Genomic DNA, 14,560 nt, shown 5'->3' with positions numbered 1-14,560 from the left:
AAATAAAGAAAATTTATTTGATGATTTTTGAAAAGAAATCATGGAAATAATTGTATAGTTGTGTTCTCAAGTATTTCCAATAAGTTCTTCAGCAACAGTTATAGTTGAACTAGTGTTTAAGGGAACGTATGAATTCTAGAACTCGTCGAAAATCTTAAAAACAGAAATTTCTTTATATAGCAAATCATTTCACATAAACAGGAATGGTTTATAATATTTTAGAAGAACTAAACTTAGAATTAAAGCGAAAGAAGTGAAAATCATAATTTTGTTTATAAACCGTGCAAAACTTGTTTTCAAACATGAAAAAATCTATGCGTACAGGAAACTGTGGACCATTAGCATTACCTCTAATAATTTCTATCAATTAACCGATTAAGAAAAACTCACTATTTAGCAGTGAAATTACTATATATTTTCTACATAATTGAATATTTTTATTATAAATTTTCTTCTTTTCTTAATTTTTTAATAATTTTTCTAAAAGAAAGAAAATTTATTTGATGATTTTTGAAAAGAAATCATGGAAATAATTATATAGTTGTGTTCTCAAGTATTTCCAATATGTTCTTCAGCAACAGTTATAGTTGAACTAGTGTTTAAGGGAATGAATGAATGAATTCTAGAACTCGTCGAAAATCTTAAAAACAGAAATTTCTTTATAAAGAAAATCATTTCACATAAACAGGAATGGTTTATAATATTTGAGAAGAACTAAACTTAGAATTAAAGCGAAAGAAGTGAAAATCATAATTTTGTTTATAAACCGTGCAAAACTTATTTTCAAACATGAAAAAATCTATGCGTACAGGAAACTGTGGACCATTAGCATTACCTCTGTGTACTCAGCTTTTCATAATGGGCTCTTTAAAGGACTTTAAAGTTTAAAAGACAACCGATTTCAAAAGATGAATTCCAAATTTATATTAAAAAGTTGGCATTAATATTAATTTCAAATGAGGGTGAGTTCCTCTGCTTCGAAATAATATAATTTATTTCAAATCAGCAAGATCATCAAGAAAGAATTGGAAATCTTAAAAAAAATTTGTCACAAAAAAGTAATTAAAAGTTTTTGTTTCGAAAATGAAACGTTTTTAAATATTAGCATCATAAAATGCATAATATATATATAATATATATATATATATATATATATAATATATATATATATATATATATATATATATAATATATATATATATATATATATATATATTATATATATAATAATAAAATAAGTGAACGACGATAAGCTTTTAACTGCTTTTGTATCTTGTCTAGTTTAGGAGATATGAAGTTACCGAAATCCCGTCTTAGTGGATCTATTCGCTAGACCAATCTCCTGCCCAAATTTTAGCTCTTTAACTTCAACCGTTATGTTATGTTTTAATAAATCTGGTCTTAATGAATGTCAGGTCACATTTGGCCCTTTAGAAAGATGAATTTAGAAATTTTACGCTAATAACACAAGCCAAAAATTTTATTTTAAATCTTAAAAAGGGCCTACAAATGGTGTTTTCTCATGACATAATATTTAAAATCCCAGATGTGATATAAAAAAATCTAATGCTAGATTCGAATTCAACGCTACTCAATCCTTTAGAAATGTCAAACTTAGTTTAGGGATTCGACTTTTGAATTTTTTTTTTGGTCTGTGTAGTTGATTTACTAGTAATATACCAACAAGATATAATATATGCATTGTTTTGAAGACAATATTTTCATATTTTAGCAATTTTTATACTACCATTTTCTTAATTTCTTCTTTTTTCGAAACGAAAAAAAAAACATTCCAAACATATGAGCGTTAGATTCCACTTTTAAGGTTTTTACCAAATTTCCATTTAAAATTTTAACTATTATTTTATTTCTTCAGAAAATTAATCGACTTAATCGACTTCTCCAGCTAAGATGCTATATATTGTCAGAAATTGCACACGGATTGACAAACTTATATATACCCTTTTCACTCCCCCCGGGGGCATGTTACCTTGGTGAAGAATCCATCTTGGAGTTATTGCAATCCCGGGGAAAGGAAGTGTTTTCCAATACCTCAGTCTGGACGGGACTTTAAATTGGTACAGTCTACTGCCTGGCTTAATCCTTGCATAGATTGAAAGAGGTCAAACCAGATCACCACATAATCTGATACTACGTCCTGCCTGGTCAGTTGGTTGAGGTTCCTTCGATCCACGCAATGACTGTGATTAAAACTCAAATTCGCGGGAAGAGTGAGTTGCGGTTAAAAGACTGATGTAAGGTGAAGTCAATATTTCATGATAAGTTCAGTGCTGTTGCCGAAACAACAGATACAGTACAGAAGAGTGACTGTGGGACTAAGCGGTGGAAATGAGTTGGTATTAAGTGTATATGGTACGGGATGAATATGGGGTATGTGGGCCTCACCCACCCGTATACCTATAATAAATGTGTTGTATGTGCTGGGTTGTCCGATGATGGATGAAAGGAATCATATACAAATGATACCATTGAATTTTCCCTCCTTGTCCAGATATGTTCAGAGAAAACTCTGTTCATATCAGAATTACCACAGTGTGTCCGTGAGTAAGAACAAAGTCTCGGCTTATTTAATGGATTCGTACTTCGATCTACCGGTTACGTCTTGCCAAATCTGCAGAGGCCATCTGCGTGGTGGTAAACGGAAGCGATATTTTACATTATATAGCTCAAGTACTCGAGCAAAGTGCTTTTACATGGACCGGCTTAATCCATGTACAAAAATTACAACCTGCGTGTAAGATACCCAAAGGGGCAGTAGTGGTGAGTTATTTACTTTTTTCTCACCCAGTGGTTGAAAAAGTACCACCATGAAATAGGGCAACACGCCAGGTAAAAGATTGGTATACGGTGGGAATTTTTGTTATCGTTTCTAGGAACTGTACAAAGAGCATGACTGTGGATTTTCTTTCATGGTTGAGTGTGTTGCAATTTACTTTAAAACAAAAGTGCCCAATAGAGTATTCAAACGATTAATCGTCGATCGGTTAATCGATTAATTTTTTACGATTAATCGTTCGAATAAATGAAAATTGTCAAATTTCAAATAACGAATAAACCGAATAATTTCTATCCATTAACAGATTAAGAAAAACTCACTATTTAGCAGTGAAATTACTATATATTTTCTACATAATTGAATATTTTTATTATAAATTTTCTTCTTTTCTTAATTTCTTAATAATTTTTCTAAAATAAAGAAAATTTATTTGATGATTTTTGAAAAGAAATCATGGAAATAATTATATAGTTGTGTTCTCAAGTATTTCCAATAAGTTCTTCAGCAACAGTTATAGTTGAACTAGTGTTTAAGGGAATGATGAATTCTAGAACTCGTCGAAAATCTTAAAAACAGAAATTTCTTTATATAGAAAATCATTTCACATAAACAGGAATGGTTTATAATATTTGGGAAGAACTAAACATAGAATTAAAGCGAAAGAAGTGAAAATCATAATTTTGTTTATAAACCGTGCAAAACTTATTTTCAAACATGAAAAAATCTATGCGTACAGGAAACTGTGGACCATTAGCATTACCTCTGTGTACTCAGCTTTTCATAATGGGCTCTTTAAAGGACTTTAAAGTTTAAAAGACCACCGATTTCAAAAGATGAATTCCAAATTTATATTAAAAAGTTGGCATTAATATTAATTTTAAATGAGGGTGAGTTCCTCTGCTTCGAAATAATATAATTTATTCCAAATCATCAAGATCATCAAGAAAGAATTGGATATCTTAAAGAAAATTTGTCACAAAAAAGTAATTAAAAGTTTTTGTGTCGAAAATGAAACGTTTTTAAATTTAACTTCTTTTTCGTTTTTTTTTCTAAGTGAGGCAGGCAGGTAAATAATATATATGGATAGAATGTACAGATTACCAGCTTCCATTTGACACCAATATTAGCATCATAAAATGCATATAAATATTTGTTTGTAGTCCTTTAAACTTTAAAATCCTTTTATAAGGACATAAAACTCGGAGTACGCAGAATTGCTATAAGTGTAATCTATTTTCACGTGCTTATCAACTTTTCCATATTTGAAAGTTTTTTTTAAAATTGTTACAGGGTGTAATATGAAGAAAATTATTGTAAAACGCAATAGTAACACTTAGTTTCCTTTTGTTCGAATAACCGATTAATTTTTAATTATCCGATTATTAACCGGCAAACGTAAAACCTCAAATAATTATTTGTCGAATAAACCGAATAAGACAAAAACCCGAATAATTGAATACTCTAGTACCCAAGCCGTATGTGCTTGGTTCTCATTTGTTCTTGTAAATGCATTTAGCTGTAGCCTGTGATAGGGGTGACAAATTGAATTATATATATACAGTATTGTTCGAAACCTAAGCAACTTTTTTTGGCATTGTATACAAAGTGCTATAATTTTTATTTTAATTGATTTATTCAAAATTATATAATTGATAATAATAACATTATGTGTCTACATTATAATAACAACAACGAAAGTTTAATTCCATTTCGCTGTGAGTTACAAGAAAATAATAACTGAATTAACTCCATAAATAGCTGTTCGAAACTTAAGCAACTTTTTGATCTTCTTATTAAAATCTTTGGTCCCTTTGAGTTCCAAACACCTTTATGGAATAGATTAGTTACTAGTGTAGTTCGTTATTAATCCCAAGCGGATTTTAAGCCATTCGAAAGCTGCAATGTTTTCTAAAACTGCGAGTTTCGACCCAGCGCTTCAGAATGCCGAACAGCATCTCTTTGGGTCGCATTACTCGATAACTACTCTTAGATCAAGTTTTCCAAAGGTTTTGGTTCATTATCATGCTGAAAATCGCAATAAAGTAAGTTGTTCTGTTCAATGTACTTAATCCTATGGTTCATTTTGTTGGCCAAAAATGACTCAGAAAGTAAAACAATCCAATTTTATTTGCATTTCAACATCAGGACTTTCTCTACTCACCAAAAATCTTGCCCACAACCTTAATTATTTGACCTCCATGTTTTTTTAAGCCTTTAATGTACGATCATGTAACCGCATATGAATCCCGCAATGACATGGCACAGAGTTTACTTAAAGAAATTAGTTTTTTTTACAAATTCTGTACAATTTTGGGTAGAATATTGAAATAGATTACGCAAGACTAATAAAAAACAGTTTTATTTATAAACGGGTCCACATTTTCCTTCTTAAATTTAGGCAAAGTATGTGAGGCTCAAAGGCTGAAGGAAATACTATAGCATATCCTTTTAGTGAAGGCCCAATAATGAATGGAGAGCAAAAATTTATGGGTGTTGCCATGATTTTTGAAGATAAGGGTTAATCCTGATGTTGAAACACAAACTGAGTTGGATTGTTTTTCTTCTTGAGACGTTTTTCGCCAACAAAATGAATTATATGATTGAGAACAACGAACAGAACAACTTAAATTATTGCGATTTTCAGCATGATAATGAACCAAAACCTTTGGAAAAGTTGATCTAAGAGTAGTTATCGAGTAATGCGACCCAAATTATTTGATTGTCCATCAAAATCTCTTTTTGAATTTTCTATAATATTGAACTTAGAAACATGAAATTAAGTTTGCAGAGTCGGATTAGGTGAGAATACATAAAAGGGGACTTTTGAAATTTATTTAATATTGAAACTGGAATCATGAAATTAATTATGTAGAGTCTGGATTAAGTGGGAACCCATAAAAGGGCTCTATAATATTGAACCTAGAAACGTGAAATTAAGTATGTAGAGTCTGGATTAAGTGAGAAGCCATGAAAGGGACTTTTTTAAACCTTACCGTTTTGCAATTGGTATTTTTTGATTTTTTCTAATAAAATTCGTACAGACTGTTTTTTAACACATCATGGTGAAGGGTATATAGATTCGGCACAACCGAATATAAAACTTTTACTTGTTTTAATTTAAACGTTACTGACTGATTCAAAATTGCACAACCTAGACGGTTAAAGTTAAAGAGCTCAAATTTGAAAACCGGATTGATCTTGAAAAGAACAGTTTTTTTTTTGCGAACAGGTTCACAAGAAACCAAATGGGAATACATTTATTTTTATACTTTTTTGCACTCAGGTATTTTGACTTCTTCTTAATAGTGGTATTTCGAAATTTATTGGCGGCTATTATGACCTAAATTGTAACTGTTGTGCCCAGGATAAACATATAGTCTCTATAAACAAAATGTTACTAAAGTTTATTTGGAATATTCAACAGGGACAATCGTGTAAACCCACGCTTAAGATTTGTTTACAAAGACTATTTTCACATTTTTTAGTTTAAAAATCGTAGAGAATTGTGTCAGAAACGCGCATTTGCGACAATCGTGTATCCCAGCTTTAACTTTTGAATTCATTACTTTTCATCATGAAAAATATAATAAAACAAAAAAATAAAAAAACTTTGTGCAGTTCGTGCATATTGTAAAAACGTTTAAGATCACATAAAAATTTATTGGATTTTTTTCAACCAAATGGATGATTTGATTGACAGTTGACCAAGCGTTTTTTGGCTATTATATTTTATTCCTGTCAAATTAATGTACATTTATGTAAATGTACATACATACACATGTGCATATACTTACATACATATGTATACATATACTACATACATACAATCAAATATGTCTTGTCACAATCAAAATCCTTTTAAATTTTTTGTTAAAATCTGTTCATTTTAGATTGAATTAAAATTTGATTTCGTTAACAATCTAATATTTCTTGTATCCTAAAGGCATGTTTCGTTGATTTTAAATATCTGTTAAAGTTGAATTGTGTTTTGTTTCAAAAATACTCGAGCAAAACAAAAATAAAACTTTGTCTTTATTACTTGGCAAAAAGTTAAGGAAAACTTTTAATCTCATCAATTGTTAATAAATTATACAAGTTCTTCAACTTCTCAGCTAATATTGTTTGTTAAATATTTTTAAACATATTTAAATGGATTTTTATTAATGGCTTGCTTTAAAACTTAATAAGGGTTCGATACTATTCTAGAATATAGATACATAGAGATATGTATATTATATTCAAATACCGTAAGAGATAAGACAAAGTTTTTAGATGACCAACAAATTAAATTTCACAAATTTAAATGAACAGTTCTAAAGTAAAGAACGTATATAGCATATATTTCTATTACAAAACTATATTTGTACAGTTAGTCAGTGTTGCACAATATTTTCTTCTATATATGTATGTAAATTCGAGTGTTCCAAACTTGTATGAAGAAACAAGTAAGAAATTATAGTCGGGCGAGGCCGACAATATAACACCTTTTACAAAAATAAAATGCGATTTAGTTTTAATAATAAAGCATTGAATTGTACCTTGCCTTAGATATACTTAAGCCATTTATTGTTGAATAAAATTAAAGTACGGGCCTGTGTTAAGTAAGGCCCTATAATTATAAAATTAATCAGGGCTAGTATAGAACTTGGATTTGCAGCTTTTTTTCGAGATACGAGTATATTAAACATAATTATGAACTTAACAACTCTATTCTGCGGGTTCAGTTGTATGGGGCTAGGTGAAATAATGGACACATGTTAACAATTTTCAATAGGCACCATAAAATATAACGTGCTAAATTTCATTATAAGTATTATCTTCTAAATTTCGACGTGTAGTTTGATTACAAGATTTACAAGCCCTATTCGGGGGTTCAGTTGTGGGGGGGGGGGGGCTAGGAAAAATAACGGACCGATCTTAACAATTTTCAAAGCCTTATCCCTTGAACAATAGAAGATCATGTACCAAATTTTATTGAATTATATTCAAAGTTGTCACCTGTTGTTTGATTATAAGATTTACAAGCTATATTCGGGGGTGCAGTTGTATTGAGGTTAGGTGAAATAATGGAAACTGTTAGAGGTAGAATCCCCAAATACATGTTAATATTTGAGTAATAAAGTAGCAGACTTGAATTAACAGACGATTGCCTCTGACTTTTACTAGATATAGATACAGATTTATATAAAATTATGGTAAAAGTAGAAGTAGTTATAGCATAATTAAAAATTCACATAACACAGGCCAACGTTAAAAAAAAAACTTTTTAAATAATTTTCACTAATCCTACACTGAAAATAATCCATGCTGAACTTTACAAAAAAATTTCGTAACTTCTATTTTCGTTATATTTACATAAATTTCGTGTATAATACGAAATATTATTTAATAAAACCCTTTTCTATTTTTACGAAAATACGAAAACCTTTCGTAATATTTTTTTCTTAAATTTTAGCAAAATTAAACATACTTAATTAATTATATTATGATTAAATAAATCTACAACATTTTTATAAAATTTAAGAAAAAGTATAACATTATCGAATTATTTTCATAAAAAAAATTAATAATTCGTGTGGAAATAACTAGAATGTCCAAAATGAACTTATAAACTCAAATGTCTCGATGAAATTCAGCACAAATAAATATTATATACATATAAATATATTCACAAAACTTTATCGGGCTTGGTCCATATTTGCCACTAGCCCCCAAGCCTCTTTCAGAAAATTAGATTTTCATCCATAATTGCTTAAATGTATAGAACAATGAATTATTATAAAGAATAAATCACATTTAATAATCATAACTGGTGTAGGGTATCATATGGTCGGTCACGCCCGACTATAGTTTCATACTTGTTTTTATTTTACTTAGTTGAAATTATATGCACACGCGTATAATTAGTTTCTTAGATATACGAATTTTTCTATCAAATTCATGTGCGCCTTCAAACTCACCAGATGAAAGTCCGCCCTTTTTCTGTCAAAATGTTCAGATGAATATTAAAGTAATTTGTGCAAAATTTTAAGAATCTAGTTCTATTAGTTTCCCAGTTAAATGAAGTTTTGTATTTAATTTATATGGGAGGTACCAAATACCCCATTGGAAGTCCGCCTCTTATACTCTAAATGTTCAGATCAAAGTTCTTCAAGTAAAATTTAAGGATTCTAGCTCTAATATTTTCTTAGATATACGATTTTTTCTATTTCCAAGTGCCCCAGATGAATGTCCACTTTTTATCCTTAATATTGCACAGATGAATATTAATGTTTTTCGTGCAAAATTTTAAGAACATAATTTTGTTAGTTTTCCAGATAACCGAATTTTAGTATTTATTAATATGGGAGGTGCCACTACTCTCATGGGTAGTCCGCCAATTTATTATGTTAAAGTTATTCCTGCAAAATTTTAAGATTCTAACTGTAATAGTTTCCAAAATAAAAGAATTTTTGTATTTAATTTATAGGTAGGTGCCACGCCCTCTAGTGCTAGTCCACCCACTTTTTATCCTAAATAAACATATTCACACTAAAGTAGCTCCGACAAAATTTGGCTCTAACTATTATATTATCTCACATATACGGATTTTATATTTATTAATATAGGCGTGGCTCCTCGCCCATTTGGTATTTTAAAATAAAAAGTATTACCTATTCCAGACATACGCTGTGAATTTCAAGAAAATCGGTCCAGCCGTTTAGTAGTTATAGACTTGTTCAAACATATAAACAGACAAACATACAAATAAACACACATTCTTATTTTATATATATAGATATAGATTTAGAGTGCTCAAAAAACACTGTATAGTCGGGCATAGTCGGCCATATTATTTAAAAAATAAGGCATTTGATTTGTTTTTTTAACTTTATGCCGGAATATTTTTATATTTTTTTTGCAAAAAAATAAATTTTTTACAATAGGGCTCAAAGGGGAGTAGGGGAAAATATGGTCCTATCCTTATAAATGTTGGTAGGAGAAGTTAACTCTAGTTCAAAGTTATTTATGTAGAATTTAAAAATGTTATTAGTGTTTGTAAGTGAATTTTGATCTTCAAATCATTTTCTGAAGGGGAGTTTGTATGGGGTCAAATGAAGCCTGATCGTTACAAAAATCGGTAGTGTTATTTAAAGTTTTATAAAACTAAGTTTTGTCGACTTTTGTTGACATAATAGAACATTTAACTTAATTATGAACCTAATGCTCTATTTGGGAGGTTCGGTTGTATGGGGGCTTGTCGAAATAAAGAACTAATTTTAACCAGTTTTAATAGGCTTCGTCCTTGGGCCAAAAGAAGCGTGTGTGCCAAATTTCATCCAATTATCTTAAAAAATGCGGCCTGTACCTTGCTCACAGAAAATGATATTTTTGTATGTTGCAAACCCAATATGCCCTCCCCACTAATGTGGTGTAGGGTATAAAAAACATTTTGTTACATTAAATATATCTATATTTACTCGGATTTTAGTTTTTGTCCTTATAAGGTGAAAACTTGTTTTCAGCTATGGTCAAAAAAGTTTGATTTTTTTAAACGGCAGTTTCAAATCTACAATTTAACTTTTTTGAAACTTTGTTAAACAAATTTCAAAATTTTTGTGTTCTGATGGGGATTTTTATATATTAACAAGTAATATTTCTATATTCGGCTGTGCCGAATCTTATATACCCTTCACCAAGTATATTTTAAAAAACAGTTTTATTTATTTTGTATCTCTGCACACATGTTACACATAACATACACACAAACAAATATAAACTGTAGCAGAAAGAAATATTAACCGTTGTACTGTAATACCACCGTCAAACTGTATTACCACCCTCAAACAAATATGAGCTGTATTACGAACATATTACTGCTTCATCTCATTGTTCTTGTTATACCCACTTACCTTCGTGAGAACAGAACAGCATCCAAACTTACAAAAAAATACACAGCTGAATAAAACCAAATACATCTTCACACGGACATGTACATCTTTATCCAATTCACACTGTTGTTGCTTTTATAACAAAGCATAAAAAAGTGGCTTTTTTTATGAAATTTTCAGATGTTGTCTCGGATTTTTGCTCATATCTCCGTTATTTATAGATTTTAAATAGCGATCTACTCGAAAGCATGTCTAACTGAATTATTGAAGATTCGGATCTCGCCGATATCTGGGGACCTCTAAAAACTGATTTCAACAGACAGACAGACGGGCATGGCTTAATCGACTCCGCTATCTATAAGGATCCAGAATCTATATACTTTATAGGGTCGGAAACGGAATGACAAACTTATATATACCCTTCTCACGAAGGTGAAGGGTATAAAAAAGGCTATTATATGGTAAAAAATTAAATCAATATTTCCTACAGATTAGCTGTACCTGAGATTTGATCTCGGAGGATTTCGGGAAAAAAACATTTTCCGAACGTTATAGTCCAGATAATACGAAATATATATATGGAGTTTTATAAAAATCGAACATTCTTAACCCATAAACTGTGGAGTGGAAAGGTGAAATTTTGCAATATTTGGGAATTCTCAGTGTTCAAATTTGGTACATGATATTCTATTTCCCCAGGGACAAACCCTATCGAGAATGGTAAAGATCTGTCCATTATTTTACCTTGTCCCCTTTCAACTGTACCTTCCAATAGGGCGTGTAAACATTGTAATCATACTATACGTCGCAGTTTTGGAGACAATTCAATGAAATTTAGCACATGATCTTCTATTGTACCGTAGATGAAGCCTATTGAAAATAGTCACCTAGGCCCCCTACAACTGAACCCGCCAAATAGAGCTTTTAAGTTCATAATAATGATAAAAAGCTGCAAAACCAAGTTCTATACTAGCCTTGATGACCCTGATGAACTTTGTAATTATAGGGCCTCATTTGATCCTCGCCCCTATAAAAAGACCCCATCAAAATTTTACATTAATATCCACAGATTTATTAAATAGTAAATGGCTTATGTATATCTGAGGCAAGGTCCAATTCAACATAAATGCTTTATTATGAAAACTAAATTACATTTTATTCGTATGCAGGTGTAGAGTATTATATGGTCGGTCTCGCCCGACTATAACTTCTTACTTGTTTTTGTTTTGTGTATAGTTCGTTTTGTTGCTGGGAATATTTGTATCGCGTGTGTATAAGTGAGAATAACACAATGTCCACCATTGAATTAGAGGAATAAAAAATATAAAACAAACAAGTAACAGTTCTATATTCGGCTGTGCCGAATCTTATATACACTTCACCATGATGTGTTAAAAAACTGTAATTACAAATTTTATTACAAAAAATCAAAAAATACCTATTGTAGCTCATTTTATACGATCTAAATTAATCCGGGCTCTACATGCTTAACTTCATATTTCTAGGTTCAATATTATAGAAATTTTAAAAAGTGCCTTTTGAAGAACGAAAAAGTACCAAAAACTTCCCTTTTATGGATTTCTACTTAATGTTTCTAGGTTCAATATTATAGAAAATTCAAAAAGTAACTTTTGTAGAAGGGAAAAGTATCAAAAAGTCCCTTTCTGTAGGTTCTTACCTAGTCAAGGCTCTACATGCTAAATTTCATGTTTCTAGGTTCAATATTATAGAAAATTCAAAAAGTACCTTTTGTAGAACGAAAAAGTATCAAAATGTCGCCTTTTATGTGTTCTGGACTAATCCGGGCTCTACATACTTAATATCATGTTTCTAGGTTCAATATTGTAGAAAATTCAAAAAATACCTTTTGTAGAAAGAACAAGTAGGAAAGTATAGTCGGGCATGGCCTACCATATGATACCCTACACCATGAGTATATTTTTACAATTTTTACTTTTATAAAATTTTTATTTTTTGTAAAGAAACTGTTGAATATTACCATAATTCCAAAATATTTAAGCCATTTATTGATAAAAAACTAAAATTTCTAAATGAGGCTTTATATAGGTCAAATATGGGCCGATCCTCGGTAAATTTGGGAAAAGGATATATTTCTAAATAACAGTTAGTTTTGTTGAGTTTCATTGCGATACAAATGGTTACAAGTCAATTTTAGACGTTTAAGTCATTTTTTGAAGGGGGGTTTGTATGGGGGCTAGGGTCAAATATAGGCCGATCCTTACGAAAATCTGCAGTATCATTTATACTTATATAAAACTTATTTGTGCCAATTTTTAGAGAGATAGCAGAATATTTGACGTAATTATAGCATAAAAAGTTCAAATGGACGGACGGACGGACATGTCTTAATCGACTCAAAAATGATTCTGAATCGATCGGTATACTTTAAGGTGGGTATTGGACCAATATTTTTGTATGTTACAAACATCAGCACAAACGTATAATACCCTCCCCACTATAGTGGTGTAGGGTATAAAAAGTACCAAAAAGTCTCTTTTTGCAAGTTCTTACCTAGTCAAGGTCCAACATGCTAAATTTCATGCTTCTTAATTTCATGTTTCTTGCCAATAACAACGTGACGTAACGTCATGTTCATTCTTTGATTTGTGTTTATAAACAAGAAACCACAATAACAAAAAAATTACCGTTTGATACTATGTTTTGTTTTTGTTTGTTGTTTTGTATAAGCATGCACGAAAAATGTAAATTTTTCATGAAATTTTTAGAGGTGGTCTCGTATTTTTACTCATATCTTCGTTATTTATGGACCGATTGGACTGATTTTAAAAAGCGTTCTATTCGATCGTATTTCCAATAGAATTATTGAAAATTCGGAAGGAAAAATTCTCACGAAGGTGAAGGGTATAAAAATTATATCTTAGGTATAAAAAATCATACTTTAACAAGAGTCCTATATTTAGCTGTGCCGAATCTTAAATACCCTTTACCATAGTGTATTTTAAACATATTATTTTTATAAATTTTTCCCGACTACATTAATATTACACCAAAAGCAAAACAAAACTAGTAAGAAGTTATAGTCGGGCGACGCCGACCATATAATAACCTACACCTGTATACGAATAAAATGTGATGTAGATTTTATAATAAAGCATTTAAGTTGAATTGTACCTTGCCTCAGATATACTAAAGCCATTTACTGTTTAATAAAACTGTGGATATTTAAGAAAAATTTGAATGTGGGATTTTTAGAGGGGCTAAGGTCAAATGAGGCCATATAAATAAAAAGTTTATCAGAATCATCAAGACTAGTATAGAACTTGATTTTGCAGCTTTTTGTCGAGATACCAGTATATTAAACATAATTATGAACTTAAAAGCCCTATTTGTCGGGTTCAATTCTATGGGGCCTAGGTGAAATAATGGACCGATGTTAACCATTTTCAATTGGCTTTGTCTACAGTATCAGTGATAAATTTCATTGAATTATCTCCAAAATTACGACCTGTAGTTTGATTACAATGTTTACAAGCCCTTTTTGGTGGGTACAGTTGTATGGCGGCTAGGTGAAATAATGGACCGATCTTTTCAATAGGGTTCGTCCCTGGGACAATAGAAGATTATGTACCAAATTTCATTCAATTATCTTCAAAATTGCGGCATGTAGTTTAATTACTAGGTTTACATGGACGGACGGACAGACGGACGGACATAGTTAAATCGACTCAGAAAATGATTCTAAGCCGATTGGTATAAGGTGGGTATAGGAACAATATTATTGTGCGTTACAAACATCAGCACAAACCCAATATACCCTCCCCACTAAAGTGGTGTAGGGTATAATGAACAACAACAACGCTAAACGAAATAAAAAACATTACAAACACCATTTTCTTTTACATGTTATTAA

At 30.5% G+C, this 14,560-nt stretch overlaps 1 protein-coding gene across 5 annotated transcripts in view; it reads right to left on the bottom strand.

Annotated features, from left to right (window-relative positions):
• LOC111687560 (hemicentin-2) overlaps nucleotides 1-14,560 on the bottom strand; it is a 419,747-nt gene that overhangs the window by 390,338 nt on the left and 14,849 nt on the right. The gene's annotated exons all lie outside the window — the stretch shown is intronic.

Source organism: Lucilia cuprina, chromosome X, assembly GCF_022045245.1.
Source record: "Lucilia cuprina isolate Lc7/37 chromosome X, ASM2204524v1, whole genome shotgun sequence".
NCBI classification, from domain to species: Eukaryota; Metazoa; Arthropoda; class Insecta; order Diptera; family Calliphoridae; genus Lucilia; species Lucilia cuprina.
Note: the sequence above shows the minus strand (reverse complement) of the source record. Positions and strands in the feature narration are given on the sequence as shown.